The 27,775-nt window shown below is 49.6% G+C and overlaps 1 protein-coding gene across 10 annotated transcripts in view; it reads right to left on the bottom strand.

Moving 5' to 3' along the window:
• CALN1 (calneuron 1) overlaps window positions 1-27,775 on the bottom strand; it is a 529,066-nt gene that overhangs the window by 392,335 nt on the left and 108,956 nt on the right. Inside the window, exon 1 of one of the 10 annotated variants that reach the window (XM_038539019.1) lies at window positions 27,087-27,204. The exons of 5 other annotated variants lie outside the window; for them this stretch is intronic. The gene's annotated coding sequence lies outside the window, so the exon portion shown is untranslated. Of the gene's footprint in view, window positions 1-24,668; window positions 24,804-24,910; window positions 25,026-25,586; window positions 25,689-26,808; window positions 26,927-27,086; window positions 27,205-27,775 lie in introns of those variants that run through there. 4 more of the 10 variants (XM_038539020.1, XM_038539015.1, XM_038539017.1 and 1 more) reach the window with 4 other exon arrangements.

Below are 27,775 nucleotides of genomic sequence, written 5' to 3'. Positions count from 1 at the left end.
TCATTCTCGGAGTTTCGTCCTAGGCCCCCACATACCGGCCAGCATCTAAGAATCAGGTCCCAAGTTCCAGGGCATTAGCTTCAAACAAACCTCAGTGGCACTGGCATCAAATACCCCTGCCTTCGGTGATTTATAGAATATCACCTATTATTCACTTGACACTTGCTTTTGATCAGACCCTACCCTGGATTCCTGAAGGAACACATACCCCAGGCCCCTTTCCAATAAAAATCCCCAACCCCAAACAACGGGGAGACTCATCTCTCCTTTTCTGAGTCTCCCAGACAACCCATCTACTACACTCTATCACTTACACTATTCAGTAAACTCTGCTCTCACTTCCTTCTGGCTTGAGTTTGATTTCTATCCTGTGGGAAGCCAGTGATGTTCTTCACTTGGTTCTGTGGGGGAGGCCCCCTTGGGGTCCTTGGACCCCACCTGCCTGTGTCATTGACAGGAAACCTGACCCACACTGGCACTTCCATTCAGAAATGCCAGCAATGCCAATGACCAAACAAGGATTGCCCAAGACCTGAAGACGATCAGCATCCCCAAGACCAGGACAGCAGAGGTGACCCCAGAAATAACAAGGATGATTCAGGAAAGAGAAGGCACCTTGGAAGAATTTTAACATAACACTTGAGACCCAAGAGGCTCTTTCAAAAAATGAGCAGTCTGAGATCAAGAATGCAGGGAAGTTAAAATTTTGATTGGGGAAAAAAAAATCAATAGAAGAACTAGAGAGGAAAGTTATGGACACCACATGGAATACAGGGGGGAAAAAAACAGAAAAATTCATTAATAAACAGAAAGGATTAATGAAGAAGGGCCATCCACCTAATAAGCATTTCAAGATGAGAGTCCAGAAAGCTTGAAGGAAAGGAAATAAGAGAAGAACATTTCTGATGGTATGAACCTTTGCACTGAAAAGGCCCATCAAGTAGCTCAGAGCTCATAAATAGCCCAAAACCTCATAAAGTTTCAGAACACCAGGACAGAGAAAGCACTCTAAAGCAAAGAACCTACAGCTTCTTGATGAATGATGACCATACTGGCATCAGACACAGATCAGCATCATCGGATACTAGGTGACAGCAGAGCAAGCAGCTGAAGTCTCATGGGAAAAATTAATTTATACCCAGTCAATATCCAATCAAGATAAGCACTTCGAAAGTGTACGATTCATAGACACTTCCTAACAGAATCACTCAATGAATTATGTCAGCAAAACATACAAGGAATCCAAGGAGTTAGAGAAGGGGTTCCAGCCCATGGGTGAAATCTAACAAGAAGGGGTGCTCTAGAAGATCACTGTGGGAGCAGATAGATGCAGAAAGCCCAGGGCAGGGAGAAAGGGAATCTGCACACCCACACGGTGCTGTAGCTGGATCAGCCCGGAGAAGCAGTAGCCAAGTGTCGATATCAAATGTCAAACACGAGTAGAGTGGGCTCCCCTCCCCACTTCCCTCTCCCTCCGATTGTGAGGGGTTTTAAATATTTTTTCTACAAACAGCACAAGATTCATGATACAATATTTGTTTCTGCATGGAATAATATTTATAATAATAATATTATTATTATAAACGCTAATGATGTTCTTTTCAAGTCTGCAATCGACAGAAGCATCATGGAAATTTCAATTCCAGATAGAGAAGAGAGCAAACGAGTTTGACACCACAATTAGCCAAGTGTGTATCACTGGCAGAGAAGGGGGAGAAAGGAATGCGGGGTGTGAAGTCCTTCATCTCTCCTGGTGGGAGGTCCAAAGGTAATAGTTAAAGTTAATAAGGAAATAAAGATTTAAGTGTATAAGCTAACACAATGAAGCTATTCAATTCAAAGATTTAAAAATAAAAATGTGACCAGCAGAGCCTGGAAGTAAAGGACAGGGAGGATGTAGGGCAGCGGGGGTCCCCTTGCCCTTCATGAGAGAGGATCCCTTCATCTGGAGGCATTTCAACCCATGGAGCGCACTAACAATTACAACTGGCTAAAAGTGGTTGACACTTTGCTTTGGCTGATGGGGATGCTTATTTTTTATTTGTATCCACTTACATTGTTTTTTATTATCCTGTTCCTGTATTACTTTTATAAGGTCAGGACGTAAAATAATATAGACAGCATAATCACAACTATATAAATATAAGTACCTCGTCACATCTATATTCATATGCATATTCATATATAATCATACGGATGTTCATATATGTGTGTTCATATGGATATTCATAGAAAAGTTATTGGAAGAAAATAAAGCAAAATGTAAATACTAGTTATTGCCAAGTGATGGATTCACTATAATTGTATTCTTATTTGTTTGAACTTTCCACACCTAGTACCAGGGATTCATTTTATTTTTATAGTTAGGAAGCAACATGATTTTACAAACTGAAGAGCCTACCCAGCATTTCCTCCACACGGGGGTAGGACCACAGGGGCCTGAAGGCAGGCAAAGGGTGCTTCAGGGCCAGGGTTCAAGTGAGCCACAGCCATCAGGCAGGAGCACACAGTGTGTCTGCAACCACAGGCCTTGGAAGGCAAAGCCTGGGCTGGTGAACATTAAGGGCAAGTGTTACCCAGCAGTGTTGGCCAGACAGATATGCATCTCTCCTACCAATTTTGAATTTGAGTGGAACTGTTTTCCTGCGGTTTTCCAAGGATCAAGGATTTACAGGTAATTAGATGAACACACCTGCTAGAAGGAATTCCATACCAGTGTCATAGGAATGCTGAAGCTCACCTGCCAACAGAGATGCTTTTGGCAGAGGATTTTAAGTGGTTCTTTCTGAAAGCAATTAGACAAAAGTTCTGCTGCTTTTTTCAGCCTCCTCCTTCAGGCTATTATAACCTTTTTTAATTAATAAGTTGAATATGAAAGGGTTTAATTTTAATAAGTTTTTATGTGTCTCCCTTTGAGATCCTCATATAAGGTTTTCCTGCTAACTCTTCCAGACATTTCTGGCTGCTCAAGCATCCAGACAACTTTCTGCAAGGTGGGGGCTTTTGTTGGCTGAGTTGGGAACCCTCTTCCAAAGACAGTGGGAAGCAAGGGACTGTAGATCTGGGGCAAGTAACTGCACACAGCACCTAACTGTGACTGCAGAGTCCTCCAGGATGGCACTTTGAATTCCTCACTAGCTGTCTTAGTGTGCCTCGCCATAGCAAACTATCATAGACCGGGTGGCTGAATCAACAACTGAGAAATTTACTTTCTCAGTTATAGAAACCAGAAGCCCAAGATCAGAGTTGGTTTATAGTGGGTACTCTCCCTGGATTGTAGATGGCTGCTTCCTGTGTCCTCACATGGTGGAAAGAGAGAGACGGAGAGCAAGCAAGCTCTCTGGAGTCTCTTCTTATAAGGGCACTAATCCATGATCTCTACTAAACCTAATTATCTTCCAAAGGCCCCACCTCCAGAAACCAACACATTGGGGGAATTTAGGGCTTCCACACATGAATTCTGGAAGGAACACAATTCAGTTGAGAGCAAATATGGATGAAGATGGATCAAATCAAGCAGGAGTCTAAGAGTCTGTTGCTTTTTGTTATTTGTTTGAACTAGAATTAGCACTATATTGCCTAGAAGAGACTATGAAGAGATTCATAGAGAAAGGTACTGCACCCCTGGAGATTTAGCCTCATTTGGACCAATTTACATAAAATGAAAAGCATGTAAATTAGATTCATTCAATCCATCATTCAGATGGAAAGTAGTTTGAAATTCACCTATTATTTTGGAGTTGACAGCATAATATTTGGAAATAAAACACTGCACTGAGGACAAGGACTTCATTTTTTTTCTGAGCTTTCTTCTCATTTCTCCATCAATCTAAGGGCACCCAGGGGAAGGCTGAAGCTGATCTAGCCACGGGGGAGGTCAATTCAGCCATTCAGTTGTTTGGGTGGTAGGGACCTAGAGCATCTCTATGCTGGGATCCCCATGATAATAGAACAGAAGTCACTGCACATGTCTTCAAAAAGTCACCAACTACCAGGACAGGAGTCCCAGAGATTAAGTAATATCTGGACCATGCCCCTGAGAATTACGCACGACTCAGGCAAAGTAGAGTGACTCCCAGGACCAAGCCACCTTGTTGAGCTTAGTCCAGGTGACATGAGGTGGGTGAAACTGGGCACAGGCTTATCACCTGCAGGCCAGACCCTGGTGCTCTGCAGAATGCCACACCCCAGACAGGGGACAACATTGGGAATGTCACCAACAGGACACAAGGTCCTCCCAACAGCCAGACAGAAGACTGAATGCAACATGGCAGTCACCTCAAGGACATCTGCTGCCAAGAGGAGGGTCCTAGTTGACCAAAGCAAAAGGCAGAGACCAAAAATAAGCAGAAACTACCATGGTGAGTGTACCAGGAAGATATCCCGTGAGGCCTCCCGGTCAGTCTCTAACCTTTACAAAGACACTGTGATGGAGAGAAATCTACTAAAAGAATGAGCAGCTCTTCTATGCTCAGGAGACCTAAACAAACAAACAAAATCAACAACAAAAGTCTACAAAGTACAACCAGACTATGAGCTCCTTGGACATAAAGTTCTCCCAGCATCAAGCCCTTTGTCAGGCAGACAAGGAGGACTCAAAAGTGTTTGTTGAATGCATGACTGCATGGATGAGTGATATGAAAGAGCTTATTCTGAGGCACCTGGGTGGTTCAGTGGGTGAAGTGTCTGCCTTTGGCTCAGATCATGATCTCAGGGTCCTGGGATCGCGTCCCACGTCGGGCTCCCTGCTCAGTGGGGAGTCTGCTTCTCCCTCTTCCTCTGCTGCTCCCCCTGCTTGTATTCTTATTCTCTCTCTCTCCCTCTTTCTCTCTCTCTCTCTCTCTCATCTCTCCCTCAGTCAAATAAATAAAGCCTTAAAAAGAAAGAAAAAAAAAAAGATCTTGTTCTCCTACAAACCACCATGACACAGAGGGAATCAGATCCCCTGGAATCATCCTTCCATAGAAAACCTGGAGTAAAACACACCTCCGGTAAAATTCGGAAGCAAGACCTCTCATGGAACCATAATGATGCTACAAGTTTCTCTGGAGACCATGTCCATCCAGCATGAAAATACCAAAGGAAGATTCCTCAGCATAGGTCCTGCATGAAAACAGCGAACATCTTCCGAGGGCTCACTACGTAGCAGGGAATGGGACAAGCAATGTTAAGTAGTATCTCAGCTGTACCTTGTGAGGTAGGATTATTATTCCCAGTTCACAGACGAGGAACACGAAACACAGACCAATTAAATAACTGGCCCCACACTGCAGAGTGAGTGAGTGAGTGAGTGGTGGAGCGGGGAGTCAAACCCAAGTGGCTTGGCTCCAGGGACAGCCTCTCCAGTGGCCGTCCCTCGAATGGACAGACAGCTAATGGCATTCCTTATCCCAGAAATAGGTACTGAGGTACTGATGCCGGCCCTCTGCATCTTCCTGGAGCCCTAACATGAGGCCGGGCCTCTGCTCTTCAAACCATACCCACTTGCCTGTCTGTAGAGACACGTCCTGGAGGTCAGAGGGGCTTCCAAAGGGCCCGAGGAACTGAGGAATGGAAGCCTCTCTTCTGACAAAGCAAAAGGTGCAGCGCAAGGTAGGGTGGGAGCGTAAAAGGCACTACAGGAGACGGGGTGGGGGCACCCCCAGAGGGGACAAGGAACACGAGAGTGGCGCCCCAACTGAGGTGAAGGAGCCACCTTGAGGACGCCCCTTGGGAGCGCATGGGGGGGCAAGCTGAGGGGTCACAAGGGGCAGGCCGGGAAGGGCATCACCAGGCAAAGCAAGCACGGCGCAAGGTCCCCCATTTGCTGTCGTCTTCTGTCCCCCAGCCAGCCAGGAAAAGCAACCCTGGGTCGCTTCCCGCACTCCACTCAAAGCCAAAGGGATACAAAAGCCAACCTAACTTGGTCACCTTCCCTCTGCGCTCCCCTGAGATGACGGGGCGCGCTGGCCGGCGCTGGTCGGGTGGCAACGGGCAGCCCCACCGCGCTGCCTGCTTCGGAGCTCGGGGCTCGGGGCTCGGGGCTCCGGCCGGGTCACAGCCGCCCGCTCCGTGCTCTGCCGCCCTCCCAGCTGGCGCCCACCCCTTGGTGTCCTCATTCCTGGATGCTAGGGGCGGCCCTTCTTCTGCGCCCAGCTCCCCTGGCCCGGGAGGAGGCCTTTCCCACCGTCTCAACGTAACCAAGACAAGCCACTAGCAGGGGGTGCTCCCGCTGAGCGGACCCGGCCCTGGCCCTGCCACGTTCTAGCCAGAAAGCCCGAGACCAGGCCGTCCTCCCGAGTCTCCCCTTTCCCACCCATCAAATGAGGGTCAGAAGGTATGGGATCCACGGAGCAGCCCCAAGCATGACCTGGGATTATCTGGAGAATTCTTAGCACGGAGCTTGGCACGTGGTAAGCAGAGCGCCCACCCCGGCGCTCGGGACAGTCGGGAGAGCCACGGCGATGGCCTCAGGACGGCTGCTCGCCAACGTCAGTGGGTGAGGAAGGTCGGGCAGGGGAGGGAGGGCAGGGCACAGAGTGTGACCCCTGCAACTGTGGCTTCCCCCGGCGCCCCCTTAGACGGTCCCGTGGGTAGTCCCAGACCTCAGTCATGACCTGGGATGGCGATGGGGCGCTCTGATGCATCAGGTGACATCGGCACAGAGGTGCAATAGCAAGAGCGACAAGTTTTAGAAATGGCCAACAAGGAAAATGGAGATGGTCGCAAAAGGAGTAAAAACAGGGAATGTCTATATGTTTTGAGAGGAGTAGGGTGAACTGTAAAGGTCTGGATGCCATAGCAAGGCCCAGACTTTCAAGAGAAATGGGGATGATCCACGGAAATAGGAAAGATCCAAGAGGCGTGCCTAGGAAAATAGGAAACAGGGAAGAAGCGAACCAAAGACGACGAAATGCCTGCCACCAGGCAGCCATTCCAGCCACGTGAGATCCACCCACGCAGGGAGCACTCTGGTTCCAATGAGTCAGTCCCCTTCATTCTTTTGTTTTTTGCTTTTTGACCCAGACTGGACCCGCAAACTAGGTTCCCCATAACAGCATCATGCCACCTCGAAGACGAGAGGACAGAAAATCAGGTTACAGGTGAGCCAAGAGATCCCCATTCTGGCTTTTTTTCTTTTTGGCAATATAACCTTTCTGAAATATAACTTTGGAAAATGTGCCTCTGGCTTAGAAAACTCCAGAAGGACAAATACGTCAAAGAAAAAAAATATGACAATGGCATCATTAAAAAAAAAAGTGGCTTTTGACAGGTTGAAAGCTCTGGGACATCTGGATAAGTAGCGACCATAGAGATCATAATTCTCTTCCCATAAAAAATGGTACTGTAAAAATATAAGAAATAAGGGGAAATTTGCCTTTTTGTAGGTTTGTTAAGTTATTAATAATTAAACCAGGGTAGCACTGAAAAAAGAATGAACGCAGGAGTAGAGCCGAACTAACGGATCAGAAGTTCAGCCCCGGTGAGTGTAGTGATCTGGTAAGTAACGAAATTGGCACCTCTAAGTGAGTGAACAGATTATTCAATAAGTAGTGTTAGAAAAACTGAAAATCATTTGGGAAAATAATAATAAAGGTAGATCCCATATCATACCACAGCCAAAATTAATAGTTGATGGACTTAAAAATTTAATGATAAAAATATTTATCATATTAGACTTCCAGTAAAAACTGGCAAATCAATCTCACTCAGGTATCATCTCTGGTTTCCAAAACACTGCTCACATAAGAAGGAAGGATGGCAGGCACGGAGACCTTCCTCTGCGAGCCACAAGGACAAAGAGGAGGGAAAGGAGGTTTCAGTGGAAGCCACAAAGCGCAGGGATGGTTATTGCCTTAGCAGAGTGAAGGTTAGGACAAATTCTGTGCTCATCCCGGGTCTATACAAGGCAGAAGCCAGGCAGTTGGTGCCAGAACCCTGAGGGGCACACACTGGCAGCACCTGGTACCCCTGCAGGCCCAGGGCAGGGGCACACAAAGAGCCAGCATACTGCTCCTCTGCCCTGTGTGCCGGGAGCCAGCAGGTCAACCTCAGCAGAAATGAGTGAGAGGGCACAGCAGGCCCACTGCAGGGCAAGGGAAGGGGACATACGGGCCAGTCTATGAACAGAACTGCCCCCCACCCTGACCCCAAGGCAGGCTTCCTGCACTCAAGCTCCTTGGACCTCAGTTCCACAGTACACCCCCAGGACGACAAGGGACTTAGTGTTAGAAGCCACTGAATACCATTCACCTTTTTAAGCTATGCGCAATACACTACATTAATAAAAGGTGGGGGTTTTTAAATTTACAATATAAATTTTAAATTGAGAAGTAAATATTCATGTAATCTTGAGGATGAGGAAGAGTTTTCTAAGCATGACCCCAAACTTAAATATTTAAAAGGGGAGAGGCATCTGGGTGACACAGTCTGTTAAGCATGGGACTCTTGGTTTGGGCCCAGGTCATGATCTCAGGGTCTTGGGATAGAGCCCCATGTCAGGCTCCACGCTTAGAAGAGTCTGCTCAAGATTCTCTCTCTCTCTCTCCCCCATTGCCCCTCCCAACTTGCCCACATGTTCTCTATATCAAACAAATCTTTTTTTAAAGGGGGGGATAAAATATTTAATTATTTTTTAAAGCAAGAAATTAAAAAATAATTTAAAACAGCAAATGTGGAAAATTTTGCAACATGTAATAAACAAAAGGTACTATTCTTTATACCAGAAGGTGCCTACAAGTCATTTTTTTAAAGAACAGCTCAGTAGAAAAACAGACATAAAACATCAATACACAATTCGCCAAAAAAAAAAAGAATCAAATGTCTAATAAGCATATGAAAAAAAATGTGCATGCTTGCTTATGATCCCAGAAATCCAGGATAGAACAACAATGTGAAATGATTTTGGATCTCGAATTTCAAAAACCAATTAATGCCACTAACAAATGTTGGTGAGAATGTGTTGGTGTAATGTGTAAAATAAGCACCTGCGTAAATCGTAGCCAGAAATGGGATGGGAACACCCTTGAGGAAAGGTACTCAAATCCTTGACCTGGTCATGCCACTTCTAAGAATCTATCCCTCGGAAAAATACTTCCGAGGGGCACCTAGGTGGGTCAGTCGGTTGAGTGTCTCTTGGTTTCTGCTCAGGTCACAATCTCAGGGTCCCCATGCCAGGCTCCATGCTGACCATGAAGGCTGCTTAGGATTCTTTCTCCCTCTTCCCCCACCTGCTCACTCTCACTCTCTCTCTAAAAAAAAAAAAAAAGAAGAAAAAAAAAAGAAAAGAAAAATACTTCCAAATGTATAATATTTTTCAATAGTAAAGTCAAAGTAAAAAAAAAAAAGCACTTGTGTCCACTTGTGGAATAGCACACACTCGTAAAAAATGATGAGGGAGGAGCACAGGGAACAGTCTGGACAGACATCACCGTTGATGAAGTTAGCAAACAGCTTATACAACAGTACTGACACCACAACCCCTACTGACAAGGGGAGGAACACCTCGTTCAGTACACACAGCACCCACACGAGCGCACACGTGAAACAAACTCTGGGAGATTTCAGCCCCAAACTATGATCCGTGTTATCTCTGGTTTCATGGGATAAAGAGTAAATTTTAAGTCCTTCCACTTGCTTACTTTTTAATGTTTGGCCACAAATCTTTTGCTTTTGTTGTTAACATTTACATGTGAGAAAGCAGTGACAGGATGGCAGAGGTTCTCTCCTTGGAAAAGCCCTGTGGGGTTGAAGAATCTTTGTTCCCATCATCCCACAGTGGGATATATTCCCAAACGGTTCTAAATGAAGGCTGAATGGATCTCAACAGGGCAATCTGACGCTACAACCACTACTGGCCACGCTGTTTGCTCTGCCCAGCCAGCTCACCCAGGTACTGACGGCAGCCAGCATCCGGCAGGATGGGATGGCCAGGTGGCAGATGCCAGGGACAGTGCTGGGACCACCAGGCAGGCCCCGTGGCACCCAGGAGGGTCTGATCTGGGGAGCCTCTTCCCACAAGATGCAGCGAGAAGTTCTGGGGAAAAGGAAGGGGTGAGGGGTGTGTGGGAGGCATCCCGTCCGGGCCCCCCAGGGTGAAGGGCTTCATGCAGCCACCCCCCAGAGGCACCAGCTGTTTACCAGCCCTGGTAAATGCAGGAATCCAATGGCACCTGGGTGGCTCAACCCTTGAGCATCTGCCATCAGTTCAGGGCCTGAGCCCGGGGTCCCAGGATGGAGATCGGTGCATTTCACAGTTTCTAAATTGGTGGATTAAAAAAAAGGGGGTGCCTGGGTGGTTTAGTGGTTTGGCGCCTCCCTTCCGCCCAGGGCATGATCCTGGGATCCCAGGATGGAGTCCCACATGGGGCTCCCCGCGGAGAGCCTGCTTCTGCCTCTGCCTGTGTCTCTGCCTCTGTGTGTCTCATGAATAAATATATAAAATCTTTTTTAAAAATGCAAGAATCCAAAGGGCTTCCTCGAGCAGAGGAAATATGACAATTGGTGCATGTGTTAGGAAGGCAGAAAAAAGAATGGCAACCCACCACACCCTTGCAGAAAAAACGTTCTATGCTGTGCAACAGCTCAAACTCTATTTCCCGGTGATTTGCATTATAATACCTGACCTGCTTGCTGTTATTTCTGACTGAGCTTTCCTTTGCTGTTCACCCAGAAGATTTTCTCAGCCTTCACCCCCTTCTGCCAGTTACCTAATGAGCTGGAAACTTCGCTCAAACTTATGAGGGGAGTCCCTATTGAAGAGGACCCTACGGTGAATTATTTGATTTTAACACAAACAATTACTCCCTTATTCGTCTCTTCAGATGTACTCACAGTCCCTTCATGAAACACCTTTATTTTACATTTACTTTGTTGCCTCTCCTGCTTCTCCAAAGAGTTCAAGGTACTGAAAGATGTGGTTCATTTAACTCCTATTCCTCCCCTACCAGCCACCTCCCCAGAGGGAGAGGTGTGTGAACTATGACCACCATTTGACGCTAGAGCAAACAACCACTCAACAAGTGATGGAGACAAAGATTAGCGCAGTGAGAATCACCTTGCAAACTGACCCAGGCTTGCTCTTCTTACACTGATGTCCGAGTCCCAAATGCCCAGCTGGATCCTCCAGTTAACCTAAGAAACGTCCCTACACTTGTCTTACAGCCAAAGCACGGTGCCAGAAGCTATGGAGGAACTGCACACGCACGCACATGCATACACACCACCAAGCCCCTTAAAAGAGCTTTCTACATAGAAGGGGAAGAAGTAACTGTATGTTAGCTCATGGACAGTCTAGTTCCTCAATGGAAAGGTGCCTCCCTTTCACTTTACCTTCCCAGGATTCTAATTCTCCATAGGATACCTCGCACAAGCCAATATGTATAAGAGCAAATGCATAGGTAAGTGTTACACAAACACCAAGGAAGGAGAAATTAAATTCAACCAAGGAGCAGTGCTTCAGAGGAAGGTCCGATCTATCCCACTTGGCCTGTGGGCTGCAGAGGCCACAAGGGCAAAGACACAGAGGTCTGTCACCTGGCCGAACTTGACCACTGTGGCCGATGCTCAAAGAGGGGAGACGAAAGTCACTAGGGAGCCAAAATTTTCATCTCCAGGATGGGCCGGAGCGGCACTGTTGACCTTGCGTTACCAGCGGATGGACCTGTGGGAACTGGCTTGAGCCAGGTCAGGACAAGGGCAAGGACAACGGGGTCAGAAGGTCGGATCGAGAAACACATCAATCAATCAATCACATGCGAATGGGGAGCAGGGCCTGAGATGACAAAAGGCTGCTTCTTCCATGTGTCCATGGGACTTAGGGCTTCCAGGTGGGCAGAAGCACACACCGTGTGTTGAGGGGCGAAGAGTGCATCCTGTTTGGCCTGTGGAGTCTGCAGTGCCTGTGGGACAATGTGCATCTGACGTCTGATAAGCCTGGTACTGTAAGAGATGGTGAAAGCATGAGGGAGAGATGGCCATTCAAAGATAGAAGCTAGAGCATGAAAAGAAAGGCCAAGGCAGGAACTTTGGGAACACCTACACTTGAGGGTAAGAGGACACATGGAGACAGGAGAGTATTATGGGCTGAAATGTGTTTCCCCCAAAATGTATATGATGAAGCCTAAGGATGGGACCACATTGGGTGCTGGGCTTTAAAGAGGTTATTGGGTTCAAATAAGGTCATTCAGGGTGGGCCATAATCCAATGTGACTGAGTCTTTATAAGAACAGGACATTGGGACACAGCCACATGCAAAGGAAGATCACAGACAGCCACCCACAAGCCAAGCAAAGAAGCTGGAACAGCCCCCCCACACCGCACCCCGCCATGGCCCTTGGAAGGAACCATCCTGTCAACAGCTGGGGCTTGGACTTGCAGCCTCCTGAACTGTGAAAAAATAAACTCCTCTGATTTAATCCACCCAGTCTGTGGGGCTTGGGTACAGGTGCCCCAGCAAACACCTCTGTAAAGGTAAGGCTTGAGGAATAAAGTCAGGAGAGTTCATTCAGGAGGAAGTTCCATGAGGAAAGGGAAAGTCAACAGTGTCAAACATTTCCCAGCATGAGAAACGAGTCCACACAGTTAGACTCTAAAATGAAGACATCAGTGACCTTTTAGAAAAGCAAGTTCACAACATATTAAGTATATATGACTTCCTGTAGCAGGGGACCAATGGTAGGCATGTGCACACCACAGTGGGTCTGCTTCCTGGGGAGGCATAAAGGCACCGGGTCGAGATGTCACACACACAAAAAAATTTTCTTTGCGACAAATAAGGACATCATGGGGAATGGTTTCCAAAGCCCTGACTCCCTGAGAGAGGGTGAATGTGTTCCTTTTGTTCAGGTTTGGGATGAATGTTTAGATAGAGAAGCCTTACCATCTTGTATAGAGGCTGCCAGAAAGTCGCTCTTGTGCCTTAAGGAAACAGGCCTCTACATACATGGTATGCAATGTAAATGAGGCTGAGCTTCCTCCCTGAGTGGAGATTTTAGGATCATAATGGGATAAACGTGACTGTAAGTCATTCCAGAGGTCACTCTATGGCCCATCTACGCAGGTGCGAGTCAAGTTTAATTCAAAGGGTCTGGGTGGTCTAGGCCCGCTGGAGATTTCATCAGGGCAGTAGCCATCTCCTGGAGGTTGGTTTCAGGTGCCCTTTGTCTGAGTTAAGGGAGAAAACCAGAAAGAAGAGTTTAGGGGACAATGTAACACAAAGGTCTGTGAATACAAGCAGGTAGGCCATAGCGGCCAGGTCTTGGGGTCTAGCTGGTGACTGGTGACATCAGGTTGGCCAACAGCAAAGGGTGAATGGGTCTGACAAGAATAAGGTGAAAGAAATGAGAGCAACAGGGGCAGACCCTCCTTCTCTGAAGCTTGCCAGTACAGAGGGGGAGAGAATGGGGAGGCAGTGAGGTCAAGCAAAGTCTTGGGTTGACTTCTGTTTATGAGCTAAAGGAAGGAAGATTTGAGGTGAGAAGTGGAAACCCATTAGATTAATGGCAAAGCCAAGTTTTCCTTACAAAGGAGTCAGGACATCTGTTCCTTTGAAACAGGAAGGAAAATTTGAATAGAGATAGAGAATGCTGACATTGAGGGAAGAGGTGATGGGGTTCACGCCCACGATCCCCCCAAGTAAAAGGCAAGGTCATCCACTGATAATGCAGGTGAGTGAGAAGAATGGGAAATTGAGAAGCATAGGAACACAGATACAGTGAACAGGACAAGAAATCAGCCTGAGCTCAGTAGAAGGATTAGGAAAAAGAACTTGGGCCCCAGCTGTTGTTGAAAAAAACATAAATTTTTAATGGAATCAATTTAGCTGGCTGAGAACTTGAAGAAGTGAAGGATTGGTTTAGTTCAAGGTCGAGGGTTGCAAAGTGAAGACAGTAATAGTTCAGGAAGGTCAAGAAGTACAGGGTTCTTGGGAATCTAGAGTAGAAATAGTGGCCCAGGGCTCTACAGGAGGCCTGTAAAGAGACAGTCATCACAGGCTAAAAGTCAGAAAGAGGCAAGTCCAACAATCATCCTGAAGAAGGAGTCAGCAAACCATAGGCCATGGGTCACCCTTTGTTTTTATAAATACAGTTTTAGGGCAGCCCCAGTGGCGCAGCGGTTTAGTGCCGCCTGCAGCCCGGGGTGTGATCCTGGAGACCCGGGATCGAGTCCCACATCGGGCTTCCTGCATGGAACCTGCTTCTCCCTCTGCCTGTGTCTCCGCCTCTCTCTCTCTCTCTCTCTCAAATAAATGAATAAATATATCTTTAAAAAAAATACAGTTTTATTACAACACAACCACACTCATTCAATTACATCTTGTCAATGGTTGCCTTCCTGCTACAACAGCAGGGGTGAAGAACAGGGCCCATACAACCTGCAAAGCCTAAAATAGTTACTATCTTCCCCTTTACAGAAAAAGTTTGCCAATCCCTAAAAGGAACATACTGCAGTGTGACAATCAGGTGGCAACACCACGCAAGCAGGAAGAGAGGGAGAGCCAAAACCAGGCCAGGCTGAAGACCAATGCAGTAGGCCAGGGTTTAGGAAAAAGGAGCCATCAGGCTGCCCCAGCCCATGTCCAAGAGCAGAGCAATGGTGGCACAATTCAGGCAAGGACTGGATCCTGAAACTCCAGGGCAGAGAGCAGGCCTGAAGTGGGAGTTCCATCTGTCCACCAGGGGCAGAATCTCCACTAGAGAAAGGTTCACGCTGGAGATAAATCAATATGAACAATCTAGCAAGAATGAGGCAGAGACCTCACCATGAGTTCAGTGGGTGGCCAACAGGGGAAGGTGGTGAAGTCTGTAAGTCAAGGCAGTACAGGTTATCTGAGGCTCAGCATACACACACAGTTGCCTCCACTGATATTCCTGTCCTACTAGTTGGCTGTGGGTTCACTTGTTGATGAACTAGGGGTTGCCCACATGTGGGCCCATCAAAGGACACATCTACAGAGAGCTAGAAAAGCAAAGATGGGGAAGCAGGACAGGCCATCTCTAGCAGGGCAGCTCCAGTGGTACAAGGGTGACGCCACCCATGTGAAGGTAAGAGTGTGTTCCAAGAGGCAAATGTCAGAATCGGAGTTTGTATGAAAACGTTCCGTAGTTTTCCACGGCCCCTGCCCCATCCTGGACAATGAGAATTACAGAGGGAGGAGAGCGCAGCGGCTTAACCATATGGCTCCTGGAGTCATGAGTCAAGCTTCAGGACTCAAGAGCTGTGTGACTTTCAGCAAAGTCCTTAACTTCTCTGTGATTTGTATCCCCATCCACACAAACAGAAACAGTAATGGTATCTACCTTCCCAAGTTGTCGAGAGGATGAAATGAGTTAACATATGTGAAGTACTCAGGAAAGAGTACTTATATAACCATTAGCTATAATTATACTGCTTCAATCTTTGTGCTAATTTCCATGTGCCCCTCAGTCTTCTACTCTATTTAAAGGCTCAATCTTCCAGGACAAAAGACACACGACCCAGAGAAAGTAATGTCCATTTCGGTCCCAGAGCTTCACATCCATTGTCTTCATCTGAAGTCAGCTGCCAAAGCATAAAGCAATGGGTAGGAAACCATCCTCGTCAACACTGACATGCTGAAACAAGTGCCTTAAGTTGAAAACACAGAAAAAAAGGATCCCACAAAATATAATTTATTAGTCATCTGAACACGTCACGGCTGGGTGATAAATGCCAAGAACATCAATTATGAACTATTCTTACAACAGGTTTAACATATTCACCACGACATCAAGGAACCTGTATGTCGAGAGTGTTCTTTATTTGTTTCAATGACAGGAGGAAAATATTTGGGGTAAAAATGGTAAATGCAATTATTTTACATGAAGTAGGGCAGCCTGCATCAGCGTCCCACCTGGGAGCGGGCGGCTGAACATCTGTCAAGGTGTCAACCCAACCCGCAGACGCAGAGAACCCCGTCAAGCTTCTGCGTAGCTAACTGAAGTTGGTGGGGTGGTGGAGGGAGGGATGGAAAGTCACAGGTATAATTAATAGACTGTCTCCCGATTCTCAGATGCCTTCAATGTGACTGTACCTGCAGTCTTTCTGGAAGTCTCTGTCCTGTGAGTCCCCTGCTCCAGGAGCAGTGCTGGGGGCTGTGGGGGGTAGAGGTCATCTCTCCAAGCCTCACCCTGCTACTTCCCTCCGTCTCAAGTCCACAGCAGCCCTGGCCTGATGATCTGGGATTCCAGACAAATCACTCTGGGTCTCAGTTGTCCTCCCCTCCAAACACTGAGTGGCTTAGACTAGATAATTCCTGAGGTCGCTCCCAGCTCTCCAAGCTTCTGATTCTGAATCTATAAATGCTGGCCAGGGACAGGAGAATGCACTGGATCCTGAAGGACAGGGAAGTGCAAGTCATTTGTAACCATGATACCAACTCTTAGTCTCCAAAACTGGAGCAATAATGCTGAAATGTTCAGGGATGGACCTTTAATGAATCTTTAATTGCTCTATTCTTTATAGGAATGTATAAAGATGGGAGGCAGGGTCCAGGCCCCCTGTTCTCCACCCCTACCTGAGTGAACCAAAGATGCTGTAATATCATGGAAAAGCAATGATTCTGGAAGCTCTCCATGTGAGGCTAAGTAAGTCAGAACTTGATTCTTCTTACTACGTCTGGCCCACCCAGTGGGGCCCAGAAGCAGAAACAGCACCTGGGGCTTGATGGTGGTGACCAGGCAGGCAGGGATGAGGGGGATGGGAGAAATAGGTGAGGGGGAGTAAGAGGTCCAAACTTCCAGTTATTTGGACGCCTGGGTGCCTCAGTGGTTGAGTGTCTGCCTTTGTCTCAGGTTGTGATTCTGAGGTCCTGGGATCCTCACGGAGAGCCTGCTCTCCCTCTGCCTATACCTCTGCCTCTCTCTCAGTGTCTCTCATGAATAAACAAATAAAATCTTTTTTTAAAAAAACTTAGTCATAAAATAAATCACAGGTGTAACGTACACATAGGGAATACAGTCAATAATATTGTCACGACTTTGTATAGGGACAGACAATAATGAGACCTATCAAGGTGATCGTTCTGTAATGTATAAACATTGAATCACCTGCAACTAATCACCATTAGTTACATTAGTGTACAACCCGCAACTAATCTAATACTGTATATCAATTACAAATCAATAAAAATGAAAGAGGAAGGAATAAAGAAAGGAAGGAAGGCCGGCTCTGGGGCTGCTCCAGACCCAGGCATCAGAGTTCACATCTGAACAAGATCCCCCTAGGTGATGGGCGGGCACCTGTTTGAGAAAAGCTGTCCCAGACTGTAGTTCTCAAAGTTGGCTGCACAGTGGAATCAACTTGGGGACGGGGTCCCATCCCCCCGAGATTCCAACATCATGGATCTGGGACATGACAGGACCCTGGGACTGTCTGAAGGCTCCCTAGATATCCCAATGTGCAAACAACCAAGAAACTATGAACGAAAACCTCCACTGCAGGTCCTAAGACTCAAACCCAGGGCCAGCCAACATCCATCAGGAAAGCATCACCTCAAGACCTCAGCAGGGTTGCCCATTCGCTGGAATCCTGATGATGCATCCTCATCCCCATCCCAAATCAGCACCTGCCTCTTGCATTTGCCTTCGGGTCTAAGATTATTCCCTGTAGCCTCCAAACTCCTACAGGGAGCGGCCACCCCATATAGTGCTACCAGCCAGCACTCTCACTCACTCTCTCTCTCATGCCAACTGCAGGGTTCCAAATCAGAGGACAGAACTTTCTTTTTTGACAACACCCTTCCTACGGGGACCTCCAAACACATGAGCCTCCCGGGGCCAGTGGCTACAACTGAAAGGGCCCGAAGAGCCCAGCACCTCTGGCCCTGCTGCCATGAGAGATTCGGAGTCGGCCTGGAGCCTGAGTCATAATCTAGGGCCGCCAAAGACCTCTTAGTGTGACCCCTTGACAGTGTCTGCCAGCATTTATTTTCCCCTCATTTTTAAGCATTCGATCCCTCCCTATTGAGGGCTCCATGGATTCTGTGCATCTGGGTTTTTGAAAGCAGCATTTATCTCTGGGTGTAAGCACAGAACTTTGGTATTTGTTAGGACACCTCAGGAGCCAGGGGTGCAAGGTAGCAATACTTGGAGCAAAAGAGGAAGTTAGGTTATGTCTGGGTACCTAACTCGAGCACTGGGTCAGGGAACCACCAGCCCCAGCTGAGGGTAGACAGCCATCCTCAACCTGCTTCCACTAAGTGTCTCATGAAATGGAGGGACAGGGGGATCCCTGGGTGGCTCAGCGGTTTAGCGCCTGCCTTTGGCCCAGGGCGCAATCCTGGAGTCCCGGGATCGAGTCCTGCACTGGGCTCCCGGAGCCTGCTTCTCCCTCTGCCTGTATCTCTGCCTCTCTCTGTCTATCATGAATAAATAAATAAATCTTAAAAAAAAAAAAAAAAAAAGAAAGAAAGAAATGGAGGGACAGGGGCAAACCGGAAAACAGACCTCAAGACACAATCCTCACCGACTCCTCTTCACAGATCTACATCCATGCATTTGCCCCCCAAAATGATCTAACGAAGGCGACTTCACAAAGCCAGATCCTGATCTTTCCAGCAGAAAGTTTGTCTTTGACAGGCAAGGGAATGGGGAGATTTCAGCTGGTTAGTCCCAGGCCTCCAGAGCAAGACTGCAATGGTGGTGGCCCCTTCCTCCACATCCTGTCCTGGGAACCTAAGCAAGATACTGAACCTGATGCATCTTCATTTGTTCATCTGTAAAATGGGGGAAATGCTAACCATCAGAGATCTGATGACACCAAGTAAGCACTCCATTGGTACTTGTCACTTCCTGCTGGATTCGGGAATGTGTGTTTCTGTGTCTGTGCATAAAATGAATCATCGACCAGAGACCGGATTCAATAACAGAGCAACTGGTTTTAAGAACAAGCAGTAGGAATGCTGGAGGCTGAAATGCTACATCAACGTGCAGTACAGATGTTTGAAGTTTTCTTACCAGACTATAAAAATGTTTACACAGTAATTAGGCCTGTTATCAGTACACAAACAGATTACATTCTACAGAATGAATGAACAGCTCAGAAACCCTCCCATTTTTCATCAGGTTCAGAGTGCTTTCCTAATTCTTGGGTTTACCAAAATAAATCCATTTTCTGACAACACGGAGCCACCGCTGAGTGCAGGGGAGTGGCGCTGGGGTGGGGAAATCCTTTACTCTCCCTGGGCTTCATCCTCCCCATCTGTAAAATGAGATCATCAAGGTCCCTGCTCCCTCTTCAATGCCATGGCTCCATTACATTACAATCATTCTCTTCTGAGCACACAGTCGCTCTTCTCTTCATCAAGAAAGGACGTGTTTAATTATGGTAATGATGGGGAAGATAGTAATTCTGCTGAATCGCATAATGAGACTCTAATCCCACTCTGTTCAGTTACGTTAACACTGAGTTTGGGGCTGCTCATTCCTGGCACATCAGCCCCCAAATCCAGTCTTCACCGTTAAAACCATGCAGACATACAGCTCCTCCCAAATGCATCCTCGATGGCTCCAAGTAACACTTCATTGAATGTTCTTCTTTTCCTGTTTTCAAGGGATAATATTCTGCTATAATAAATACATCACCAAAATAATTAGCTAAGCTCCCTAATTTGCACTTCTAAGTTTTCATATTGGCTAACTTTTGTTAAGGAAAAAAATGCAAGTGGTTTGCAATCATGATACCAACTCTTGGGCTCCAGTATTAGAACAATAATGTTTCAAGGCTCGGAGATGAACTTTTAATGAATATTTAATTGCTCTATTCTTTATAAGTATAAAGTGTGCTTTCGGTGAACACTCTGAATACCAAAGAAGCAAGATTCAGTTTCTCTTTAGCGGAGTTATGTGCTCAAGTTTTCCTAATGATTTTGTTGAAAGGGGAAAAAAGGTCATCTGGGTTTCAAGCTCTAGAAGAAAGAATTTTGGAGAGTAATTTGGATATGGTAATTTGCTATAACAATATTCCAAAATCCTTCAACAAAATATAGAGGTATCGGAAACACACAGGGGAAGAAAAAAAAAAAAAAACCTAACAATATATGTATGGGAATGTTAGTCTGGAGAACAAGAGTGCAGAAAGATGCTTTCATTTTTTTATGCTGTATATCTGTGTTGCTTTAATTTCTTATTTTAAAAAAAATGTTTGCTTTCATCACTAAAAAATGTTTTTTAAGCATAAAACAAAGAGCCACCAATTGGACAGCTGGTCCAAAATAAACATCCTAATTTCTGTCCCAACCAGGACCGTGGGTTTGGGCATTAATATTTCCAGAAATGAAACGGGAAGGAACAAGTGTATAAGAGTCTCACGACACTCCATTCAAGACACTTACAGTCATCAGAGTCTACATTTTAAAATTATGTTTTCCTGATTGTAAAAGAAATGTATGCTCATTTTCAAGAGTATAAAAATAATTTGTAATGACAAGACCTTTGGATAGTTCATATATTTAATCCACTTCTTTCCATTATTCCATACTATGTTTTTAAACAAAACTGGAATCATACCAGAGATGTGGTTTGGGTTGTACCCACAATTAATTGGTACAGTAGAAACCACTAACTTAAGGTCACCAAGGCATGTTCTCTCCATCTGTTACTCTTAAACACTACATTTTGTTTTACAGTCTGATGGATAAGAACTCACTTTATTGTACCAAGGTAGTCCATACAGAATGCATAGCTGCCAGAGTGATCTTTTGAAAACATAAATTAAATTATGTGACTCCCCCACTTAAAACCCTCCAAGGGCTCCCATCAAATTCATTATAAAACCCGCACTCCACAAAATAAGTTCTCAGGCCCCCCCATGAGCTAGCCCCTGATTCTCTGAACTCATCTCCTGCCACACTACCCTCCTTCCTGTTCTTCTAATGCACCTGGCTTGTTCCTACCTCAGCACCTTTGCACTAGTTGCTCCCACCACCAGAAGTTCTTCTCCAGACCTTTCCCAACTTACCCAGCTTAAATATAGCTCTTCAGTGAGGACTTCGTTGACCACCCAATCTGAAGTGGCCCCTGCATCTGTCTCAGTTATATCTTCAAATTTTATTGCCTATTTTTATTTTTTATTGTGGATTACACTGCTAGAATACCATCTCTAATTCACCATGTTCCTCAGTACCTGAACCAGAGATGCTCAGGAAATATCAGTTGAATGAATGAAAATGTTTTCCAAGTATCCAGATTTGTGGGGCAGGAGATAAAGTAACCTACTTAAATAGGCCTTACACACAGCAGCACCGGCCCTTAATGAGACTTTTTAAAATAGGTCACCACCTTCCTCTGCAGCCTGGTCATGGACAGCTGCCCGCAGCGCTGCCGGTGGGAAAACAAGTGAGTTACATGGTCTTGGCCTGACCTTTGTTTTGCTCATCCAGACCATCACCTAAACCAGAAACCCAGTGGCCACACTCTACCCTTCCCCTTCTCCTACTCCTACATCAATTAATCAGTAAGTCCTGCCAACTCTCCCTCCTGGGGAGGAGATGACCAATGCCTATGCCACTGTCTTCCAGCAGGAGCATTCCAGCTTCCTTTCAGAAAACTCTCCCTCTCCCCATCCCAATGCCCTGCCCAAAGCTCTGCAAATCGGACACTTCCTCTGAGCATTAAGAAGGTAGCAGAATAATGGGATGATGAAGATGATGAAGATGATGGGTAAGTTTAGAGATTATTTACTTCCATAGTATCACCTGACAGGAACGGGAAGGTAACCCCTGCCAACCTAATTCCCATCCATCCCATAACTGATTCTTCAGATGCAAGCTCCCATCACTACTGCTAGTATAAGCTCTTTGTGTGTTTCAGGTTTTAGCCACAGTGGGTTTCTGTTGCCCCCAACCTTGCTGGTGTCCACATCTCTGGTCTTCTCCTTGGCAAACCCATTCTCCACAAAGTCCCCAACCAGACTTACCTAAAACTTGAACCTGACCACACTGCCCGACCCCAGTAGAGAAATGCTGAGTCCCTGATCCTCCATCATCCTCTCCATCATTCCAATCTCTTCTCTTGCCACTCCCTGCCTCCACCTCTAAGCTCCAGGAACTGCAAACTCCACGCTGCTTGCTCATCCTATTTCTTCTCCATTGGGACACCCGTTCAAGGCTGACCACTCCATAATCATCAGTAAGCTGAGCTCAGACACCACTTCCATGCTAGGCTGGGTGCCTCCCGTCTCTGCTCACAAATGTGTATCCCTAACACATGGTCTGCCTTCCCCACTAAACTGTGAATGTTTTGATGACAGGCACTGTGTCATATCCATCTCTATATCCGTAACCACATAAGAGGCACTTAATGCATTTTAACAACAACAAAAAAAATCCAACAAGATGTTAAATGATTAAAAACGTAATTCACGTTGAAAAGCCCATGTTGGATGCAACAATGTGTTTTTGTTTCCCTCCTTTCCAACCATACTCAGGACCACCCTCAAACTGGGCGACCGAGGGATCAGTCCAGGCTCTGGCCTCCTGAAGAATGGTTTCCTTGCTGGTCAGGATGCACGTCGTTTCAGAGGCTATTGCTGGTGACACTACCTGATGGCTCTCCATCATGAGAAGACATTTCAGACACTCTGACTACATCAGTTTAAGCCTTGAGTAAAGGGCAAAGATTCCACCTACCCCATACCAATGTGGGCACAGACAGGGAACGGGCAAGCAAAGAAGCAGCAGCAGCCTATAATCAAATCAACCTAGCCCGGAACCTCACAGAGCTCCAGCGTGGGCGCACATGGAGGGAGCCCCAGCACCCCCTCCCCCAGATCTCCCCCGGTGCCTGAGCTTCCTCATCAGTAATGAGCAACCAGATGCTGACCTGGATTCACTCACCAAACATAGGGCACCCACTCAGGGGCTGACACTAAACCAAGCACGGACGGTCAGAGGTTACTGAAACACTATTTGGCTCATAAGTAGCCACGCGGCGAGATCCCTGGGCTTAGAATCAAGAACCCCAGCCTCTGAGAATCAAACCCCAAACCCTGCCTCTTACCCACAAGCTGCAACGTCTCAGGGAAGTTATTTGACCTCCCTCGCTTGGCATCAATTTCCAAAGAAGAAAAAAGAAGGATAACGTGAACCCAAATGTGGAAAAGTGGCTGGTACCGAGTCAGGTCTCAGAAGGCTGAATTAAGAGGGTCTCCAAAGACCTCAAATCCCCCAAGTCCTACTAGAGCCAGAGAACTCCTCTCAATATGAGAACTAGCGCCCCCTTCTGCCACCCAGTGAGCACTGCATGGGCTGCCAGTGCCGAGGGGCTGCAGCACCAGGCCCAGGGACCAGGAGCACACCCGTCCTCGCAAGGCCACTTGCTACGCAAAATAAATTTCTAGGCTAGAGTCCAACCCTGCCCAGTATTTAAGCCCTGATCAGAGGCCTCCCACTGTGTAGATAAATGTTCAACTCAACCATGCAGCTGTCGCACATACAGGCGCCCTCACCTCACACCACCCCATCCCATCCCCAGCACCCCTTAGTGAGAAAAGGGAGTTGTGTGTCTTCATCAAGTCCCACCTATCATTTTCTCCACAGAACCAGCTGAATTAAATTACTCTCCTTCTAAGAAAGCCCTTATTTTGCACCCTCACTAAAGGCCTGATTGCTGGCAATACTAACGTTCAGAGTTCAGAGAAAGGTGATCCTGATGAACAATTCTAAGAAGATTTAGCACTCCTCCAATAAAATATCCTCGGGATTGTGTTACCGGAGTGTTTTGTTTTCATTACTCCACTTGGATACATCCAGTGACCAACTTCAGTGCTGTAGACCAGCTTCTCAGTAAACAGAGCTGCTCTTCAGGCAGCCACTGCCATGAAAAACCCACACGTCTGCAGTGAACTTTGCCAGGGGTGCGACGCTGCTGGGCTTCCACCAGGCAGGCCACTGGGGCACACAGCCCAGGCCATCCATGGGGCATTCGTGGGGGCGCCAGGGACAGCCTAAGAGGCTAGCAAAGTTATGCAGCTCCAGGAACGAATCCTAAACCGAGTGGCACAACAGACCTCAGGCCCAGCAGAGGTCTGGGTTGCCACCTCAGACTTCGGTCAGAGCCTCAGATAAACAAGCAGCAAATACAGTTGGGTCGCCACCAACGCTCCCTTCCACCCTACAAAGTCTAAAAACCACCAACAAGCGGAGGAGAAGAGCTGGAGTCCGACTTCCACTAAAAAAAAAAAAAAAAAAAAAAAAAGTCTCGCTCTAGCCTCAAGACAATTTCACACCAAATGACTTTAAAACCCTTTCCAAAGCTCTGATCCCCGAATTGAAAAAGAGTTTATTTTTTTGACCGAAAGCCAGCAGTTAAAGCAGCAGAACATAGCAATCTGAAGAGTTAGGAGTTTCCCACTTGCACAAATGCTGTGTGTCTGGACATCCAGGGGGCAGAAATCTGCCCATTCTTCCCAGAGAAGGTCACCCCAACTCGACCACCGAGGAGGCTCCCATCCACTCGCGAATGCCAGCGGCAGCAGCAGCACTGCTCAGGCTTCCGAGGACACGGCCCCACACGGCCCCACACGGCCCCACACGGCCCCACACGGCCCCACACAGCAAGCACTCTGGGCTGGTCTCCGAGCCCGGGAAAGTCTCCTTTTCTGCGGAAATACAGGCTCGGGGCCTGGGGATGGCGCCCCAGTCTTGGCACCCGAGGAACTGCAGGCACTTTTACCTGGGCTAAGGGCTTCCAGCCGACCGCACGGAAGGCGCCCTCCTCACCCTCGCCTCCTCTAAGCAGAAAAGAGCAGCGGGAAGTGCGGCTGCGGCTGCGGCTGCGGCGGGGGCCGGGGCCGGGGGGCGCACGCGGCGGGCCCCGGGGGCGGGGCGGGCGCAGCCCGGGTCCCCGCCGCGCCAGCACCCGTCGGGGTGGGGTTCCCCCGCTCGCCCCGGCCCCGAGGCCCGCCCCAGAACTACCTGCTGCTGCCTGGCGCCCTCGGGCCAAGTCTCGGGAAGTTCGCTCCCCGTCGCGCCAGTCCGGGAGGCTGGGGCACCGCGGAAACCCCGGCTGCCGGGACGACCGGGGCCCGCCCCAGGGAGCTGCTCGGCGCCCGGGGACCCGCCGAGCGGCGGCCTCCGAGGCCTCCCCTCACCCCGCGCCCCCCGGGGCCCGCGGACCCCCCCCCCCCCCCCCCACGGCGGGTGGCGGCCAAGGCGTGCGCCCGGGAGGGCGAGCGGCCCGCGCCGGGGCCGGAGGTGGAGGGAATCCTGCGTCCCGCCCTCCGATCGCCATGACTCGGGCTCCGAGCCCTGGACGCCGCCCTGCTCTCCCACCTGGGCTGCGGTGTGGCTCCCCCCGCCCCGTCCTTCCCGCTGCCCGGGCGCCCCAGCCTCGGCCCGCGCGCTCCGGGACGCCCGAGCGGGACCTCCGCGGCCCTTCCCCGCGCCGCCCCGCGCCGCCCCGCGCCGCCCCAAGGGAGGGCCAGGTGTCTGGGCGCCCCCGCCCCCGGGGCCTTCTGCCCGCACCAACAGGTATGGGAGGCGGGCGGCCGCTCCGGGCCGGGGCGAGGGCGGGGGCGGGGGCGGGGGCGAGGGCGGGGGGCGAGGGCGCGGACGCGGCGGGGGCGCGGGGCGCGGGGGCGGCGGCACTCACCTCTGGCTGGGCCGGGGCGGCCGCGCGGGCCCGCTGCCCCGAAGCCCGGGTTCCGAGGCGCCTCCGCGCGGCGCGGGGGGCTTCCTCCGAGGCCCGCAGGGAGGGGGCGGCGCGGCCGCAGGCGCCGGCGGGCAGCGCTCAGCCTGGCGCTCACACCCCCGGCCGGCAGCCGCGTCCCCGAGCCGGCATCCTCGCCGCCGCCGGCTCCCACGGCACCCCGGGCCGCTCCCCAGGCGCGCGCCGGGCCGGCGCGAGCCCCTCGTCGGCTCGGAGCGCGATCCGGGCGCGCTCCTCCCTGTCCTTGTCCTCCGCTCCCGTCTGGGGACGCGTGCCCCGCACCCGCACCCGCACCCGCACCCCCGCGCGGCGCGCTCCTCTACCCCTCCCGCTCCCGCTCCCGCTCCCGCTCCCGCTCCCGCTCCCGCTCCCGCTGGCCGTGCAGAGCCCCGGCGCGCGGGCTCAGCCCATGTGCGCGGCTGCCGCGCTGCGCCCCGGAGCCCAGTGGCCGAGGCCCCGCCGGAGTTGCGCGCCCTAGAAACTCCATGCAGCTCCGGCCTCCTCCCCGGCTCCTCCCCGGCCGGCCCCCCGGGGCCTGGAGGCCGCCCGCGGCGCCGAGCGCGCTCAGCCTTCGCCCGCGGCTCGGGAGCCGGGGTCCAGGGCTCGCCTCGGCCGGCCGCGCCCCGGCCTCTCCGAGGGACGGGGAGCCCCCACCCCCACCCCTTCGCCTCTCCAATGGCTCCCTCGGTTTCCAGGCAGCGCAACCTGAGGAACGCCTCGGCGCGCGCGCACACACACACACACACACACGCACGCACTGCACACACACACGCGCGGGGGGCGAGCTGCAGCTTGGCAGACGGTCCTCCTTTTCCTCCCCAAAGAAGCTGCCCACGTTAACTCCGGCAAACTGCCGTTTCTCCGTATTGGACAACTCGCCAAGCGCCCCCCACCTTAACCGCTTCGTCTCCGGGCCCCAGTCACACCTGCGGCCGCGCCCGGGGGGCGGGCGGGAGGCCGAATGCCGGGCGGGCGCGGAGTTCAGCCGGCCCACGCCTGCTCTAGCCGCCCCGCGCCAACCCCTGACCCCGCTCCCTGCAGCCCGACAGCGCCTGCTTTGGCCCCCGCCTCGCTTTCCAAGGTCACGGGATGGGTCTGAGGAGCGGGGAGAGGGCGCTCGGGCACAGGAGTGGGCTGGGGCCCTCTGCCACCGCCCGGTGCTGACCTCTCCAAGTCCGTACTCGGACCCTTAGTCTCTCTGCCCCACGCCTCAAGGGCAACATTCTAGCTCAGAGTCTCCAGTCAACTTTCCAGTCCACGGCAGTCTACCTCTCCTGTGCCCGGCGGCTGACAGAATGCACGTTGCAACAGAGGCTGGTGTTGTCAAGCAAAAGGGAAAAAATCCACACACCAAGGTGGGTCTCAGACCGCCTAGGAGACAGATGCCTTCCGGTGCCTTTCTGCTCCTCCCCAGGGTGTGCCAAGGGAGAAGGAACAACCCACCTGGCTGCAGCAAGCTAGACTTTCCTTACAGCACCCTCCTTTCCAGGGTCCCAAGTTTCTTGTCCCCTCTAGGTGGCAGAAAGACTGCTCACCAGCTCAGATGCCTCCGGTTCTCAGAATCAAAGAATAAGGTATATATAAACATTCTTACACCAATCAGGAACAAAGCAGGCGATACTGCCATCAGCCTCTGGTCCAAACAGCTCAGCAATCACCCCTCTGCTGGCTGGTGCAGCTGCCAAGGGAATGTGGGCATTGGCACTGCCAGCCAGACACACGAGTTAATCAGGGTCCCCTCCTTGCCAGGCTTGCAGCCTGGGCATGGTTCCTCTGAGTCTTCATAACATTCAACACGGGCACCATTCCTTTGGCATTTAGCACTTGCTACCCTGTGTTATTACTATCTTTTCTTGAACCAGTCCTGCTTCCCAGATTATCTTCTTGAGCCACTGGCGGAGTCTTTTGTCCTTAGTTTGGAGATGCATTGAAATCATTTTCAGAGACTTCCATGAAAGGTTGCAGGCAGAGGAACAGAGTTCGTGGGGTCTTGGTATGATCTTTTCCTGTGATCTCTCCATTTGCATGAAAACTGCATCTTCTAACAGTCTGTTGTGTCTGTAAGCAATTGTTTTGTCACTTTCTGCATGTCAACAGGGTCACCCAAAACCCCTAGGCAAGTCTATTATAAT

The sequence above is a fragment of the Canis lupus genome, chromosome 6, assembly GCF_011100685.1.
Source record: "Canis lupus familiaris isolate Mischka breed German Shepherd chromosome 6, alternate assembly UU_Cfam_GSD_1.0, whole genome shotgun sequence".
NCBI classification, from domain to species: domain Eukaryota; kingdom Metazoa; phylum Chordata; class Mammalia; order Carnivora; family Canidae; genus Canis; species Canis lupus.
The sequence above is the reverse complement of the archived record's forward strand: the minus strand, read 5'-3'. Positions and strand labels throughout refer to the sequence as shown.